The 20,268-nt window shown below is 29.6% G+C and overlaps 1 protein-coding gene across 1 annotated transcript in view; it reads right to left on the bottom strand.

The window, feature by feature from the left end:
- Nucleotides 1-20,268, bottom strand: part of LOC148454570 (SCO-spondin-like) — a 147,596-nt gene that overhangs the window by 36,741 nt on the left and 90,587 nt on the right. The gene's annotated exons all lie outside the window — the stretch shown is intronic.

Below are 20,268 nucleotides of genomic sequence, written 5' to 3'. Positions count from 1 at the left end.
ATAATGCAATGTCCATAGAAACATAGAATGTGACGGCAGACATGAGTCTAGTAAGGGCTCCCCAACAGGCGGACCTATTATATAAATATATTATCATATACCATTCCTATAATGCAATGTCCATAGAAACATAGAATGTGACGGCAGACATGAGTCTAGTAAGGGCTCCCCAACAAGCGGACCTATTATATAAATATATTATCATATACCATTCCTATAATGCAATGTCCATAGAAACATAGAATGTGACGGCAGACATGAGTCTAGTAAGGGCTCCCCAACAAGCGGACCTATTATATAAATATATTATCATATACCATTCCTATAATGCAATGTCCATAGAAACATAGAATGTGACGGCAGACATGAGTCTAGTAAGGGCTCCCCAACAAGCGGACCTATTATATAAATATATTATCATATACCATTCCTATAATGCAATGTCCATAGAAACATAGAATGTGACGGCAGACATGAGTCTAGTAAGGGCTCCCCAACAGGCGGACCTATTATATAAATATATTATCATATACAATTCCTATAATGCAATGTCCATAGAAACATAGAATGTGACGGCAGACATGAGTCTAGTAAGGGCTCCCCAACAAGCAGACCTATTATATAAATATATTATCATATACCATTCCTATAATGCAATGTCCATAGAAACATAGAATGTGACGGCAGACATGAGTCTAGTAAGGGCTCCCCAACAGGCGGACCTATTATATAAATATATTATCATATACAGTTCCTATAATGCAATGTCCATAGAAACATAGAATGTGACGGCAGACATGAGTCTAGTAAGGGCTCCCCAACAAGCGGACCTATTATATAAATATATTATCATATACAGTTCCTATAATGCAATGTCCATAGAAACATAGAATGTGACGGCAGACATGAGTCTAGTAAGGGCTCCCCAACAAGCGGACCTATTATATAAATATATTATCATACACCATTCCTATAATGCAATGTCCATAGAAACATAGAATGTGACGGCAGACATGAGTCTAGTAAGGGCTCCCCAACAAGCGGACCTATTATATAAATATATTATCATATACCATTCCTATAATGCAATGTCCATAGAAACATAGAATGTGACGGCAGACATGAGTCTAGTAAGGGCTCCCCAACAAGCGGACCTATTATATAAATATATTATCATATACCATTCCTATAATGCAATGTCCATAGAAACATAGAATGTGACGGCAGACATGAGTCTAGTAAGGGCTCCCCAACAAGCAGACCTATTATATAAATATATTATTATCATACACCATTCCTATAATGCAATGTCCATAGAAACATAGAATGTGACGGCAGACATGAGTCTAGTAAGGGCTCCCCAACAAGCGGACCTATTATATAAATATATTATCATATACCATTCCTATAATGCAATGTCCATAGAAACATAGAATGTGACGGCAGACATGAGTCTAGTAAGGGCTCCCCAACAGGCGGACCTATTATATAAATATATTATCATATACCATTCCTATAATGCAATGTCCATAGAAACATAGAATGTGACGGCAGATAAGAACCACTTACTCCATCTATTCTGCCCATTTTTAAACATATTTTTACCTTAACCCTTATTGATCCTTACTTCTTCTGAAGGATATCCTTATGTCTATCCCATGCATGTGTATTCATCCATTAAATGTGCAAGAAACAAAATATAAAAAAATAAAAAATAAAACTCATGTAAGTGTAAAATTTGGGCGAGTCGTCAAAGCGCAATTGAAATAGACCCGCAAGTGTAAACATAATTTGCATGTATGACCAACTCTGAATGAGGTCCTGTGAGAGGAAATCCACGTGAACATGGGGAGAACATACAAACTCAACACAGATAGTGCCGCTGTCAGAATAGAAACCATGATGCTGGGAGGCAGTGGAACCACGGTGACATGAATGCACAGTACCTTCTAGACATGTGCGTTATAGTATTATCTACATGCTTCAGACGCTGCTCCATGTCCAGAACATGTGGGGGTCCATAACTTGCAACAAGGGAAGGGGGGGCACAAACATTATGCTGCCAGATGCACATGTATACCGGCCAACGATATTTACACAATGTTTATGGGCCTCATTTACACTTTGATGCATCTATGACTATGACATACATGTTAGTGGTAGTAGAAAACGTGAAAGAGACACACGGCGTTGGTGTGACATAGACGCAATGCCTTAGAATGAAGTACTCTACTCTTAGCTGGATGGGTCAAACCTCAACCAGAGTATTAATATAATCACCATCTCCACCAACATCATCATCACTACCACCAACATCATCACTACCACCGACATCACCATCTCCACCACTATCAGCATCACCACTACCACCGATATCATCACTACCACCAACATCACCATCTCCACCACTACCATCGATATCATCACTACCACCAACATCACCATCTCCACCACTATCATCATCACCACTACCATCGACATCATCACCGAAATTATCATCATCCCCACTACCACCAACATTATCATCATCACCACCAACATTATCATCACCACTACCACCATCATCATCACTACCACCACCATTATCATCATCACCCCCGACATCATCATCACCGCTACCACCAACATTATCATCATCACTACCACCAACATTATCATCTTCACCACCACTACCACCATCATCATCACCACCACATCATCACCACTACCACCATTATAATCAGCACCACTACCACCGGAATCAACATCATCACTACTACCACCGACATTTTCACCATCACTACCACCGACATCATCATCACCACTACCACCGACATTATCATCACCACAACCACCAACATTATCATCATCACCACTACCACCAACATTATCATAATCACCACTACCACCAACATTATCATCATCACTACCACCATTATCATCACCACTAACACCAACATCATCATCATCATCATCATCAATACCTCCAACATTATCATCATCACCACCACTACCACCGACATTATCATCACCACTACCACTGACATATCCAAACATTCGGATTACAGGATATTCCGAAATATGGATTCTGGGCCTGATTCAGAGCCGTTCGCTATTTGCGGTCGTTCGTTCAAAAACAAGGGGTGGCTATTCAAATGATTTGTTCGCAAATTGCAGTCTGAACGAGCGAGCAAAACATACGCTCGTTTATTTGATAAAAACGCCCCCTGGCCGCTCGCACCATACGTCATGTCCGCTATTTATTAGATTAATCAAGTACATCGTACAGCGCATGAACTGCTCGCTATTCTTGTGGTTGGTTTTTTCAACCGCTATTTTGCGAGCAGTTCTGAGTTAAAAAAAACCAAGTGACGTGGTCAATGACGCTGCTGTATTAATTATGCACTCCCTTAAAACGCCCGTTTTGACCTTTAAGCACGCCTGCGTTCGAATTCCACTCCCCCGTTTCCAAGCACCTTCCCCTGTTACCACCCACATACGCCTCATTCTGTCACTCAAAATAGCAGGCACTCGCTATACAGCGTACAAACGATTTTCGGCCGCACTGACTGGTTCGCGCATGCGTACTAAAAACCGTACGCATGCGCAGATGTGCGAACATCGCTCGGAACGAGCGTACGGCCGCTAGCGAGCGGCTCTGAATGAGGGCCATAATGTCAGTATATATACTGTATAGCGTCTGCTGCTCAGCATATAGAATGTAGAGTGTCCTGTGCTCAGTATATAGAATGTATAGTGTCCTGTGCTCAGTATATAGAATGTATAGTGTCCTGTGCTCAGTATATAGAATGTATAGTGTCCTGTGCTCAGTATATAGAATGTATAGTGTCCTGTGCTCAGTATATAGAATGTATAGTGTCCTCTGCTCAGTATATAGACTGTATAGTGTCTTATGCTCAGTACATATAATGTATATTGTCCTGTGCTCAGTATATAGAATGTATAGTGTCCTGTGCTCAGTATATAGAATGTATAGTGTCCTCTGCTCAGTATATAGACTGTATAGTGTCTTATGCTCAGTACATATAATGTATATTGTCCTGTGCTCAGTATATAGAATGTATAGTGTCCTGTGCTCAGTATATAGAATGTATAGTGTCCTGTGCTCAGTATATAGAATGTATATTGTCCTGTGCTCAGTACAGTATATAGAACGTGTAGTGTCCTCTGCTCAGTATATACTGTAGAATGTGCAGTGTCCTATGTCCAGTTAATATAAGCTATGGTGTTCTATTATATAACGTCTCCCATATCCAAACATTCGGAAATAAGGAAAGTTTGGAAATAGATTTTTTTTTAGCATGACTGAGATAGTGACACCTTTGCTTTCCGATGGTTCAATGTACACAAACTTTGTCTAAGGCACGCAATTATTACAAATATTGTATACAATTACCTTCAGGCTGTCTATATAAAGTGTATATAATAAATAAATGCAGTCTGTGTATATAAGGTGTATATAGAACATAAATGCATTCTGTGTATATAAGGTGTATATAGAACATAAATGCATTCTGTGTATATAAGGTGTATATAGTACATAAATACATTCTGTGTGTATAAGGTGTATATAGAACATAAATGCATTCTGTGTATATAAGGTGTATATAGTACATAAATACATTCTGTGTGTATAAGGTGTATATAGAACATAAATGCAGTCTGTGTATAAGGTGGATATAGAACATAAATACAGTCTGTGTGTATAAGGTGTATATAGAACATAAATGCATTCTGTGTATATAAGGTGTATATAGAACATAAATACATTCTGTGTATATAAGGTGTATATAGAACATAAATGCATTCTGTGTATATAAGGTGTATATAATACATAAATACATTCTGTGTATATAAGGTGTATATAGAACATAAATACATTCTGTGTATATAAGGTGGATATAGAACATAAATACATTCTGTGTATATAAGGTGGATATAGAACATAAATACATTCTGTGTATATAAGGTGTATATAGAACATAAATGCATTCTGTGTATATAAGGTGTATATAGAACATAAATGTATTCTGTGTATATAAGGTGTATATAGAACATAAATACATTCTGTGTATATAAGGTGTATATAGAACATAAATGCATTCTGTGTATATAAGGTGTATATAGAACATAAATGCATTCTGTGTATATAAGGTGTATATAGAACATAAATGCATTCTGTGTATATAAGGTGTATATAGAACATAAATACATTCTGTGTATATAAGGTGTATATAGAACATAAATACATTCTGTGTATATAAGGTGTATATAGAACATAAATGCATTCTGTGTATATAAGGTGTATATAGTACATAAATGCATTCTGTGTATAAGGTGTATATAGAACATAAATGCATTCTGTGTATATAAGGTGTATATAGAACATAAATGCATTCTGTGTATATAAGGTGTATATAGTACATAAATGCATTCTGTGTATATAAGGTGTATATAGAACATAAATGCAGTCTGTGTATATAAGGTGGATATAGAACATAAATACATTCTGTGTATAAGGTGTATATAGAACATAAATACATTCTGTGTATATAAGGTGTATATAGAACATAAATGCATTCTGTGTATATAAGGTGTATATAGCACATAAATACATTCTGTGTATATAAGGTGTATATAGAACATAAATGCAGTCTGTGTATATAAGGTGTATATAGAACATAAATACATTCTGTGTGTATAAGGTGTATATAGAACATAAATGCAGTCTGTGTGTATAAGGTGTATATAGAACATAAATGCATTCTGTGTATATAAGGTGTATATAGAACATAAATACAGTCTGTGTATATAAGGTGTATATAGAACATAAATACATTATGTATGTATAAGGTGTATATAGAACATAAATACATTCTGTGTATATAAGGTGGATATAGAACATAAATACATTCTGTGTATATGAGGTGTATATAGAACATAAATGCATTCTGTGTATATAAGGTGTATATAGAACATAAATACATTCTGTGTGTATAAGGTGTATATAGAACATAAATACATTATGTGTATATAAGGTGGATATAGAACATAAATGCATTCTGTGTGTATAAGGTGTATATAGAACATGAATGCATTCTCTGTATATAAGGTGTATATAGAACATAAATGCAGGCTGTGTATATAAGGTGTATATAGAACATGAATGCATTCTGTGTATATAAGGTGTATATAGAACATGAATGCATTCTGTGTATATAAGGTGTATATAATACATAAATGCATTCTGTGTATATAAGGTGTATATAGAACATGAATGCATTCTGTGTATATAAGGTGGATATAGAACATAAATGCATTCTGTGTATATAAGGTGTATATAGAACATGAATGCATTCTGTGTATATAAGGTGTATATAATACATAAATGCATTCTGTGTATATAAGGTGTATATAGAACATAAATGCATTCTGTGTATATAAGGTGTATATAGAACATAAATGCATTCTGTGTATATAAGGTGTATATAGAACATGAATGCATTCTGTGTATATAAGGTGTATATAATACATAAATGCATTCTGTGTATATAAGGTGTATATAGAACATGAATGCATTCTGTGTATATAAGGTGGATATAGAACATAAATGCATTCTGTGTATATAAGGTGTATATAGAACATGAATGCATTCTGTGTATATAAGGTGTATATAATACATAAATGCATTCTGTGTATATAAGGTGTATATAGAACATAAATGCATTCTGTGTGTATAAGGTGTATATAGAACATAAATGCATTCTGTGTATATAAGGTGTATATAATACATAAATGCATTCTGTGTATATAAGGTGTATATAGAACATGAATGCATTCTGTGTATATAAGGTGTATATAGAACATAAATACATTCTGTGTATATAAGGTGTATATAGAACATAAATGCATTCTGTGTATATAAGGTGTATATAGAACATAAATACATTCTGTGTATATAAGGTGTATATAGAACATAAATGTATTCTGTGTATATAAGGTGTATATAGAACATAAATACATTCTGTGTATATAAGGTGTATATAGAACATAAATGCAGTCTGTGTATAAGGTGGATATAGAACATAAATACAGTCTGTGTGTATAAGGTGTATATAGAACATAAATGCATTCTGTGTATATAAGGTGTATATAGAACATAAATACATTCTGTGTATATAAGGTGTATATAGAACATAAATGCATTCTGTGTATATAAGGTGTATATAATACATAAATACATTCTGTGTATATAAGGTGTATATAGAACATAAATACATTCTGTGTATATAAGGTGGATATAGAACATAAATGCATTCTGTGTATATAAGGTGTATATAGAACATAAATGCATTCTGTGTATATAAGGTGTATATAGAACATAAATGTATTCTGTGTATATAAGGTGTATATAGAACATAAATACATTCTGTGTATATAAGGTGTATATAGAACATAAATGCATTCTGTGTATATAAGGTGTATATAGAACATAAATGCATTCTGTGTATATAAGGTGTATATAGAACATAAATGCATTCTGTGTATATAAGGTGTATATAGAACATAAATACATTCTGTGTATATAAGGTGTATATAGAACATAAATACATTCTGTGTATATAAGGTGTATATAGAACATAAATGCATTCTGTGTATATAAGGTGTATATAGTACATAAATGCATTCTGTGTATATAAGGTGTATATAGAACATAAATGCATTCTGTGTATATAAGGTGTATATAGAACATAAATGCATTCTGTGTATAAGGTGTATATAGAACATAAATACATTCTGTGTATATAAGGTGTATATAGTACATAAATACAGGCTGTGTATATAAGGTGTATATAGAACATAAATGCATTCTGTGTATATAAGGTGTATATAGAACATAAATACATTCTGTGTATAAGGTGTATATAGAACATAAATGCATTCTGTGTATATAAGGTGTATATAGAACATAAATGCATTCTGTGTATAAGGTGTATATAGAACATAAATGCATTCTGTGTATATAAGGTGTATATAGAACATAAATGCATTCTGTGTATATAAGGTGTATATAGTACATAAATGCATTCTGTGTATATAAGGTGTATATAGAACATAAATGCAGTCTGTGTATATAAGGTGGATATAGAACATAAATACATTCTGTGTATAAGGTGTATATAGAACATAAATACATTCTGTGTATATAAGGTGTATATAGAACATAAATACATTCTGTGTATATAAGGTGTATATAGAACATAAATGCATTCTGTGTGTATAAGGTGTATATAGAACATAAATGCAGTCTGTGTGTATGAGGTGTATATAGAACATAAATACATTCTGTGTGTATAAGGTGTATATAGAACATAAATGCATTCTGTGTGTATAAGGTGTATATAGTACATAAATGTATTCTGTGTATATAAGGTGTATATAGCACATAAATACATTCTGTGTATATAAGGTGTATATAGAACATAAATGCAGTCTGTGTATATAAGGTGTATATAGAACATAAATACATTCTGTGTGTATAAGGTGTATATAGAACATAAATGCAGTCTGTGTGTATAAGGTGTATATAGAACATAAATGCATTCTGTGTATATAAGGTGTATATAGTACATAAATACAGTCTGTGTATAAGGTGTATATAGAACATAAATACAGTCTGTGTATATAAGGTGTATATAGAACATAAATACATTATGTATGTATAAGGTGTATATAGAACATAAATACATTCTGTGTATATAAGGTGGATATAGAACATAAATACATTCTGTGTATATAAGGTGTATATAGAACATAAATGCATTCTGTGTATATAAGGTGTATATAGAACATAAATGCATTCTGTGTATAAGGTGTATATAGAACATAAATGCATTCTGTGTATATAAGGTGTATATAGAACATAAATGCATTCTGTGTATATAAGGTGTATATAGTACATAAATGCATTCTGTGTATATAAGGTGTATATAGAACATAAATGCAGTCTGTGTATATAAGGTGGATATAGAACATAAATACATTCTGTGTATAAGGTGTATATAGAACATAAATACATTCTGTGTATATAAGGTGTATATAGAACATAAATACATTCTGTGTATATAAGGTGTATATAGAACATAAATGCATTCTGTGTGTATAAGGTGTATATAGAACATAAATGCAGTCTGTGTGTATGAGGTGTATATAGAACATAAATACATTCTGTGTGTATAAGGTGTATATAGAACATAAATGCATTCTGTGTGTATAAGGTGTATATAGTACATAAATGTATTCTGTGTATATAAGGTGTATATAGCACATAAATACATTCTGTGTATATAAGGTGTATATAGAACATAAATGCAGTCTGTGTATATAAGGTGTATATAGAACATAAATACATTCTGTGTGTATAAGGTGTATATAGAACATAAATGCAGTCTGTGTGTATAAGGTGTATATAGAACATAAATGCATTCTGTGTATATAAGGTGTATATAGTACATAAATACAGTCTGTGTATAAGGTGTATATAGAACATAAATACAGTCTGTGTATATAAGGTGTATATAGAACATAAATACATTATGTATGTATAAGGTGTATATAGAACATAAATACATTCTGTGTATATAAGGTGGATATAGAACATAAATACATTCTGTGTATATAAGGTGTATATAGAACATAAATGCATTCTGTGTATATAAGGTGTATATAGAACATAAATACATTCTGTGTGTATAAGGTGTATATAGAACATAAATGCAGTCTGTGTGTATAAGGTGTATATAGAACATAAATACATTATGTGTATATAAGGTGGATATAGAACATAAATGCATTCTGTGTGTATAAGGTGTATATAGAACATGAATGCATTCTCTGTATATAAGGTGTATATAGAACATAAATGCAGGCTGTGTATATAAGGTGTATATAGAACATGAATGCATTCTGTGTATATAAGGTGTATATAGAACATGAATGCATTCTGTGTATATAAGGTGTATATAATACATAAATGCATTCTGTGTATATAAGGTGTATATAGAACATGAATGCATTCTGTGTATATAAGGTGTATATAATACATAAATGCATTCTGTGTATATAAGGTGTATATAGAACATGAATGCATTCTGTGTATATAAGGTGGATATAGAACATAAATGCATTCTGTGTATATAAGGTGTATATAGAACATGAATGCATTCTGTGTATATAAGGTGTATATAATACATAAATGCATTCTGTGTATATAAGGTGTATATAGAACATAAATGCATTCTGTGTATATAAGGTGTATATAGAACATGAATGCATTCTGTGTATATAAGGTGTATATAATACATAAATGCATTCTGTGTATATAAGGTGTATATAGAACATGAATGCATTCTGTGTATATAAGGTGGATATAGAACATAAATGCATTCTGTGTATATAAGGTGTATATAGAACATGAATGCATTCTGTGTATATAAGGTGTATATAATACATAAATGCATTCTGTGTATATAAGGTGTATATAGAACATAAATGCATTCTGTGTGTATAAGGTGTATATAGAACATAAATGCATTCTGTGTATATAAGGTGTATATAATACATAAATGCATTCTGTGTATATAAGGTGTATATAGAACATGAATGCATTCTGTGTATATAAGGTGTATATAGAACATAAATACATTCTGTGTATATAAGGTGTATATAGAACATAAATGCATTATGTGTATATAAGGTGTATATAGAACATAAATACATTCTGTGTATATAAGGTGTATATAGAACATAAATGTATTCTGTGTATATAAGGTGTATATAGAACATAAATACATTCTGTGTATATAAGGTGTATATAGAACATAAATGTATTCTGTGTATATAAGGTGTATATAGAACATAAATGCATTCTGTGTATATAAGGTGTATATAGAACATAAATGTATTCTGTATGTATAAGGTGTATATAGAACATAAATACATTCTGTGTATATAAGGTGTATATAGAACATAAATGCATTCTGTGTATATAAGGTGTATATAGAACATAAATGCAGTCTGTGTATATAAGGTGTATATAGAACATAAATGCATTCTGTGTATATAAGGTGTATATAGAACATAAATGCAGTCTGTGTATATAAGGTGTATATAGAACATAAATACATTTTGTGTATATAAGGTGTATATAGAACATAAAAGCATTCTGTGTATATAAGGTGTATATAGAACATAAATGCAGTCTGTGTATATAAGGTGTATATAGAACATAAATACATTCTGTGTGTATAAGGTGTATATAGAACATAAATACATTCTGTGTATATAAGGTGTATATAGAACATAAATGCAGTCTGTGTATATAAGGTGTATATAGAAGATAAATACATTCTGTGTGTATAAGGTGTATATAGAACATAAATACATTCTGTGTATATAAGGTGTATATAGAACATAAATGCATTCTGTGTACATAAGGTGTATATAGAACATAAATACATTCTGTGTATATAAGGTGGATATAATACATAAATACATTCTGTGTATATAAGGTGTATATAATACATAAATACATTCTGTGTATATAAGGTGTATATAGAACATAAATACATTCTGTGTATAAGGTGTATATAGAACATAAATACATTCTGTGTATATAAGGTGTATATAGAACATAAATACATTCTGTGTATATAAGGTGTATATAGAACATAAAAGCATTCTGTGTATATAAGGTGTATATAGAACATAAATGCAGTCTGTGTATATAAGGTGTATATAGAACATAAATGCATTCTGTGTATATAAGGTGTATATAGAACATAAATGCAGTCTGTGTATATAAGGTGTATATAGAAGATAAATACATTCTGTGTATATAAGGTGTATATAGAACATAAATGCATTCTGTGTACATAAGGTGTATATAGAACATAAATGCAGTCTGTGTACATAAGGTGTATATAGAACATAAATGCAGTCTGTGTATATAAGGTGTATATAGAAGATAAATACATTCTGTGTATATAAGGTGTATATAGAACATAAATACATTCTGTGTATATAAGGTGTATATAGCACATAAATGCAGTCTGTGTATATAAGGTGTATATAGAAGATAAATACATTCTGTGTGTATAAGGTGTATATAATACATAAATGCATTCTGTGTGTATAAGGTGTATATAGAACATAAATACATTCTGTGTATATAAGGTGTATATAGAACATAAATACATTCTGTGTATATAAGGTGTATATAGAACATAAATGCAGTCTGTGTATATAAGGTGTATATAGAACATAAATACATTCTGTGTATATAAGGTGTATATAGAACATAAATACATTCTGTGTATATAAGGTGTATATAGAACATAAATGCATTCTGTGTATATAAGGTGTATATAGAACATAAATACATTCTGTGTATATAAGGTGTATATAATACATAAATACATTCTGTGTATATAAGGTGTATATAATACATAAATACATTCTGTGTATATAAGGTGTATATAGAACATAAATACATTCTGTGTATATAAGGTGTATATAGAACATAAATGCATTCTGTGTATATAAGGTGTATATAATACATAAATACATTCTGTGTATATAAGGTGTATATAATACATAAATACATTCTGTGTATATAAGGTGTATATAGAACATAAATGTATTCTGTGTATATAAGGTGTATATAGAACATAAATGCAGTCTGTGTATATAAGGTGTATATAGAACATAAATACATTCTGTGTATATAAGGTGTATATAGAACATAAATACATTCTGTGTATATAAGGTGTATATAGAACATAAATACATTCTGTGTATATAAGGTGTATATAGTACATAAATGCATTCTGTGTATATAAGGTGTATATAGAACATAAATACATTCTGTGTATATAAGGTGTATATAGAACATAAATACATTCTGTGTATATAAGGTGTATATAGAACATAAATGCATTCTGTGTATAAAAGGTGTATATAGAACATAAATACATTCTGTGTATATAAGGTGTATATAGAACATAAATGCATTCTGTGTATATAAGGTGTATATAGAACATAAATGCATTCTGTGTATATAAGGTGTATATAGAACATAAATACATTATGTGTATATAAGGTGTATATAGTACATAAATGCATTCTGTGTATATAAGGTGTATATAGAACATAAATGCAGTCTGTGTGTATGAGGTGTATATAGAACATAAGTACATTCTGTGTGTATAAGGTGTATATAGAACATAAATGCATTCTGTGTGTATAAGGTGTATATAGTACATAAATGCATTCTGTGTATAAGGTGTATATAGAACATAAATACATTCTGTGTATATAAGGTGTATATAGAACATAAATGCAGTCTGTGTATATAAGGTGTATATAGAACATAAATACATTCTGTGTATATAAGGTGTATATAGAAGATAAATACATTCTGTGTATATAAGGTGTATATAATACATAAATGCATTCTGTGTACATAAGGTGTATATAGAAGATAAATACATTCTGTGTATATAAGGTGTATATAGAACATAAATGCAGTCTGTGTATATAAGGTGTATATAGAACATAAATGCATTCTGTGTATATAAGGTGTATATAGTACATAAATACAGTCTGTGTATAAGGTGTATATAGAACATAAATACAGTCTGTGTATATAAGGTGTATATAGAACATAAATACATTATGTATGTATAAGGTGTATATAGAACATAAATACATTCTGTGTATATAAGGTGGATATAGAACATAAATACATTCTGTGTATATAAGGTGTATATAGAACATGAATGCATTCTGTGTATATAAGGTGTATATAGAACATAAATACATTCTGTGTATATAAGGTGGATATAGAACATAAATACATTCTGTGTATATAAGGTGTATATAGAACATAAATGCATTCTGTGTATATAAGGTGGATATAGAACATGAATGCATTCTGTGTATATAAGGTGTATATAGAACATAAATACATTCTGTGTGTATAAGGTGTATATAGAACATAAATACATTCTGTGTATATAAGGTGTATATAGAACATAAATACATTCTGTGTATATAAGGTGGATATAGAACATAAATACATTCTGTGTATATAAGGTGTATATAGAACATAAATACATTCTGTGTGTATAAGGTGTATATAGAACATAAATGCATTCTGTGTATATAAGGTGTATATAGAACATAAATGCAGGCTGTGTATATAAGGTGTATATAGAACATGAATGCATTCTGTGTATAAGGTGTATATAGAACATAAATACATTCTGTGTGTATAAGGTGTATATAATACATAAATGCATTCTGTGTATATAAGGTGTATATAGAACATGAATGCATTCTGTGTATATAAGGTGTATATAATACATAAATGCATTCTGTGTATATAAGGTGTATATAGAACATAAATGCATTCTGTGTATATAAGGTGTATATAGAACATAAATGCATTCTGTGTATATAAGGTGTATATAGAACATAAATGCATTCTGTGTATATAAGGTGTATATAGAACATAAATACATTCTGTGTATATAAGGTGTATATAGAACATAAATGTATTCTGTGTATATAAGGTGTATATAGAACATAAATACATTCTGTGTATATAAGGTGTATATAGAACATAAATGTATTCTGTGTATATAAGGTGTATATAGAACATAAATGCATTCTGTGTATATAAGGTGTATATAGAACATAAATGTATTCTGTATGTATAAGGTGTATATAGAACATAAATGCATTCTGTGTATATAAGGTGTATATAGAACATAAATGCAGTCTGTGTATATAAGGTGTATATAGAACATAAATGCATTCTGTGTATATAAGGTGTTTATAGAACATAAATGCAGTCTGTGTATATAAGGTGTATATAGAACATAAATACATTTTGTGTATATAAGGTGTATATAGAACATAAATGCATTCTGTGTATATAAGGTGTATATAGAACATAAATGCATTCTGTGTATATAAGGTGTATATAGAACATAAATGCAGTCTGTGTATATAAGGTGTATATAGAAGATAAATACATTCTGTGTATATAAGGTGTATATAGAACATAAATGCATTCTGTGTACATAAGGTGTATATAGAACATAAATGCATTCTGTGTATATAAGGTGTATATAGAAGATAAATACATTCTGTGTATATAAGGTGTATATAATACATAAATGCATTCTGTGTACATAAGGTGTATATAGAAGATAAATACATTCTGTGTATATAAGGTGTATATAGAACATAAATGCAGTCTGTGTATATAAGGTGTATATAGAACATAAATGCATTCTGTGTATATAAGGTGGATATAGAACATGAATGCATTCTGTGTATATAAGGTGTATATAGAACATAAATACATTCTGTGTGTATAAGGTGTATATAGAACATAAATACATTCTGTGTATATAAGGTGTATATAGAACATAAATACATTCTGTGTATATAAGGTGGATATAGAACATAAATACATTCTGTGTATATAAGGTGTATATAGAACATAAATACATTCTGTGTGTATAAGGTGTATATAGAACATAAATGCATTCTGTGTATATAAGGTGTATATAGAACATAAATGCATTCTGTGTATAAGGTGTATATAGAACATAAATACATTCTGTGTGTATAAGGTGTATATAATACATAAATGCATTCTGTGTATATAAGGTGTATATAGAACATGAATGCATTCTGTGTATATAAGGTGGATATAGAACATAAATGCATTCTGTGTATATAAGGTGTATATAGAACATGAATGCATTCTGTGTATATAAGGTGTATATAATACATAAATGCATTCTGTGTATATAAGGTGTATATAGAACATAAATGCATTCTGTGTATATAAGGTGTATATAGAACATAAATGCATTCTGTGTATATAAGGTGTATATAGAACATAAATACATTCTGTGTATATAAGGTGTATATAGAACATAAATGTATTCTGTGTATATAAGGTGTATATAGAACATAAATACATTCTGTGTATATAAGGTGTATATAGAACATAAATGTATTCTGTGTATATAAGGTGTATATAGAACATAAATGCATTCTGTGTATATAAGGTGTATATAGAACATAAATGTATTCTGTATGTATAAGGTGTATATAGAACATAAATGCATTCTGTGTATATAAGGTGTATATAGAACATAAATGCATTCTGTGTATATAAGGTGTATATAGAACATAAATACATTATGTGTATATAAGGTGTATATAGTACATAAATGCATTCTGTGTATATAAGGTGTATATAGAACATAAATACATTCTGTGTATATAAGGTGTATATAGAACATAAATACATTCTGTGTATATAAGGTGTATATAGAACATAAAAGCATTCTGTGTATATAAGGTGTATATAGAACATAAATGCAGTCTGTGTATATAAGGTGTATATAGAACATAAATGCATTCTGTGTATATAAGGTGTATATAGAACATAAATGCAGTCTGTGTATATAAGGTGTATATAGAAGATAAATACATTCTGTGTATATAAGGTGTATATAGAACATAAATGCATTCTGTGTACATAAGGTGTATATAGAACATAAATGCATTCTGTGTACATAAGGTGTATATAGAACATAAATGCATTCTGTGTATATAAGGTGTATATAGAACATAAATGCAGTCTGTGTATATAAGGTGTATATAGAAGATAAATACATTCTGTGTATATAAGGTGTATATAGAACATAAATACATTCTGTGTATATAAGGTGTATATAGCACATAAATGCAGTCTGTGTATATAAGGTGTATATAGAAGATAAATACATTCTGTGTATATAAGGTGTATATAATACATAAATGCATTCTGTGTGTATAAGGTGTATATAGAACATAAATACATTCTGTGTATATAAGGTGTATATAGAACATAAATGCATTCTGTGTGTATAAGGTGTATATAGAACATAAATGCATTCTGTGTGTATAAGGTGTATATAGAACATAAATGCATTCTGTGTGTATAAGGTGTATATAGAACATAAATGCATTCTGTGTGTATAAGGTGTATATAGAACATAAATACATTCTGTGTATATAAGGTGTATATAGAACATAAATGCAGTCTGTGTATATAAGGTGTATATAGAACATAAATACATTCTGTGTATATAAGGTGTATATAGAACATAAATACATTCTGTGTATATAAGGTGTATATAGAACATAAATGCATTCTGTGTATATAAGGTGTATATAGAACATAAATACATTCTGTGTATATAAGGTGTATATAATACATAAATACATTCTGTGTATATAAGGTGTATATAATACATAAATACATTCTGTGTATATAAGGTGTATATAGAACATAAATACATTCTGTGTATATAAGGTGTATATAGAACATAAATGCATTCTGTGTATATAAGGTGTATATAATACATAAATACATTCTGTGTATATAAGGTGTATATAATACATAAATACATTCTGTGTATATAAGGTGTATATAGAACATAAATGTATTCTGTGTATATAAGGTGTATATAGAACATAAATGCATTCTGTGTATATAAGGTGTATATAGAACATAAATGCATTCTGTGTATATAAGGTGTATATAGAACATAAATGCAGTCTGTGTATATAAGGTGTATATAGAACATAAAAGCATTCTGTGTATATAAGGTGTATATAGAACATAACTGCAGTCTGTGTATATAAGGTGTATATAGAACATAAATACATTCTGTGTATATAAGGTGTATATAGAACATAAATACATTCTGTGTATATAAGGTGTATATAGAACATAAATACATTCTGTGTATATAAGGTGTATATAGAACATAAATACATTCTGTGTATATAAGGTGTATATAGAACATAAATACATTCTGTGTATATAAGGTGTATATAGAACATAAATACATTCTGTGTATATAAGGTGTATATAGTACATAAATGCATTCTGTGTATATAAGGTGTATATAGAACATAAATGCAGTCTGTGTATATAAGGTGTATATAGAACATAAATACATTCTGTGTATATAAGGTGTATATAATACATAAATGCAGTCTGTGTATATAAGGTGTATATAGAACATAAATACATTCTGTGTATATAAGGTGTATATAGAACATAAATGCAGTCTGTGTATATAAGGTGTATATAGAACATAAATGCATTCTGTGTATATAAGGTGTATATAGAACATAAATGCATTCTGTGTGTATAAGGTGAATATAGTACATAAATGCAGTCTGTGTATATAAGGTGTATATAGAACATAAATACATTCTGTGTATATAAGGTGTATATAGAACATAAATGCAGTCTGTGTATATAAGGTGTATATAGAACATAAATACATTCTGTGTATATAAGGTGTATATAGAACATAAATACATTCTGTGTATATAAGGTGTATATAATACATAAATGTATTCTGTGTATATAAGGTGTATATAATACATAAATGCAGTCTGTGTATATAAGGTGTATATAGAACATAAATACATTCTGTGTATATAAGGTGTATATAGAACATAAATGCATTCTGTGTATATAAGGTGTATATAGAACATAAATGCATTCTGTGTATATGTATATAAGGTGTATATAGAACATAAATGCATTCTGTGTATATAAGGTGTATATAATACATAAATACATTCTGTGTATATAAGGTGTATATAGAACATAAATGCAGTCTGTGTGTATAAGGTGTATATAGAACATAAATACATTCTGTGTATATAAGGTGTATATAGAACATAAATACATTCTGTGTATATAAGGTGTATATAGAACATAAATACATTCTGTGTATATAAGGTGTATATAGAACATAAATACATTCTGTGTATATAAGGTGTATATAGAACATAAATGCATTCTGTGTATATAAGGTGTATATAGAACATAAATACATTCTGTGTATATAAGGTGTATATAGAACATAAATACATTCTGTGTGTATATAAGGTGTATATAGAACATAAATGCATTCTGTGTATATAAGGTGTATATAATACATAAATACATTCTGTGTGTATAAGGTGTATATAGAACATAAATACATTCTGTGTGTATAAGGTGTATATAGAACATAAATACATTCTGTGTGTATAAGGTGTATATAGAACAAATACATTCTGTGTATATAAGGTGTATATAGAACATAAATACATTCTGTGTGTATAAGGTGTATATAGAACAAATACATTCTGTGTATATAAGGTGTATATAGAACATAAATGTATTCTGTGTGTATAAGGTGTATATAGAACATAAATACATTCTGTGTATATAAGGTGTATATAGAACATAAATACATTCTGTGTATATAGAACATAAATACATTCTGTGTATATAAGGTGTATATAGAACATAAATACATTCTGTGTATATAAGGTGTATATAGAACATAAATACATTCTGTGTATATAAGGTGTATATAGAACATAAATGCATTCTGTGTATATAAGGTGTATATAGAACATAAATGCATTCTGTGTGTATAAGGTGTATATAGAACATAAATACATTCTGTGTATATAAGGTGTATATAGAACATAAATGCATTCTGTGTATATAAGGTGTATATAGAACATAAATACATTCTGTGTATATAAGGTGTATATAGAACATAAATGCATTCTGTGTATATAATACATAAATGCATTCTGTGTGTATATAAGGTATATATAGAACATAAATACATTCTGTGTATATAAGGTGTATATAGAACATAAATGCATTCTGTGTATATAAGGTGTATATAGAACATAAATGCATTCTGTGTATATAAGGTGTATATAGAACATAAATGCAGTCTGTGTGTATATAAGGTGTATATAGAAGATAAATACATTCTGTGTGTATAAGGTGTATATAATACATACATGCATTCTGTGTATATAAGGTGTATATAGAACATAAATACATTCTGTGTATATAAGGTGTATATAGAACATAAATACATTCTGTGTATATAAGGTGTATATAGAACATAAATGCAGTCTGTGTATATAAGGTGTATATAGTACATAAATACATTCTGTGTATATAAGGTGTATATAGAACATAAATACATTCTGTGTATAAGGTGTATATAGAACATAAATACATTCTGTGTATATAAGGTGTATATAGAACATAAATACATTCTGTGTATATAAGGTGTATATAGAACATAAATACATTCTGTG

The sequence above is a fragment of the Taudactylus pleione genome, unplaced genomic scaffold (assembly GCF_031769625.1).
Source record: "Taudactylus pleione unplaced genomic scaffold, aTauple2 ptg000978l, whole genome shotgun sequence".
Lineage (NCBI taxonomy): Eukaryota > Metazoa > Chordata > Amphibia > Anura > Myobatrachidae > Taudactylus > Taudactylus pleione.
The sequence above is the reverse complement of the archived record's forward strand: the minus strand, read 5'-3'. Positions and strand labels throughout refer to the sequence as shown.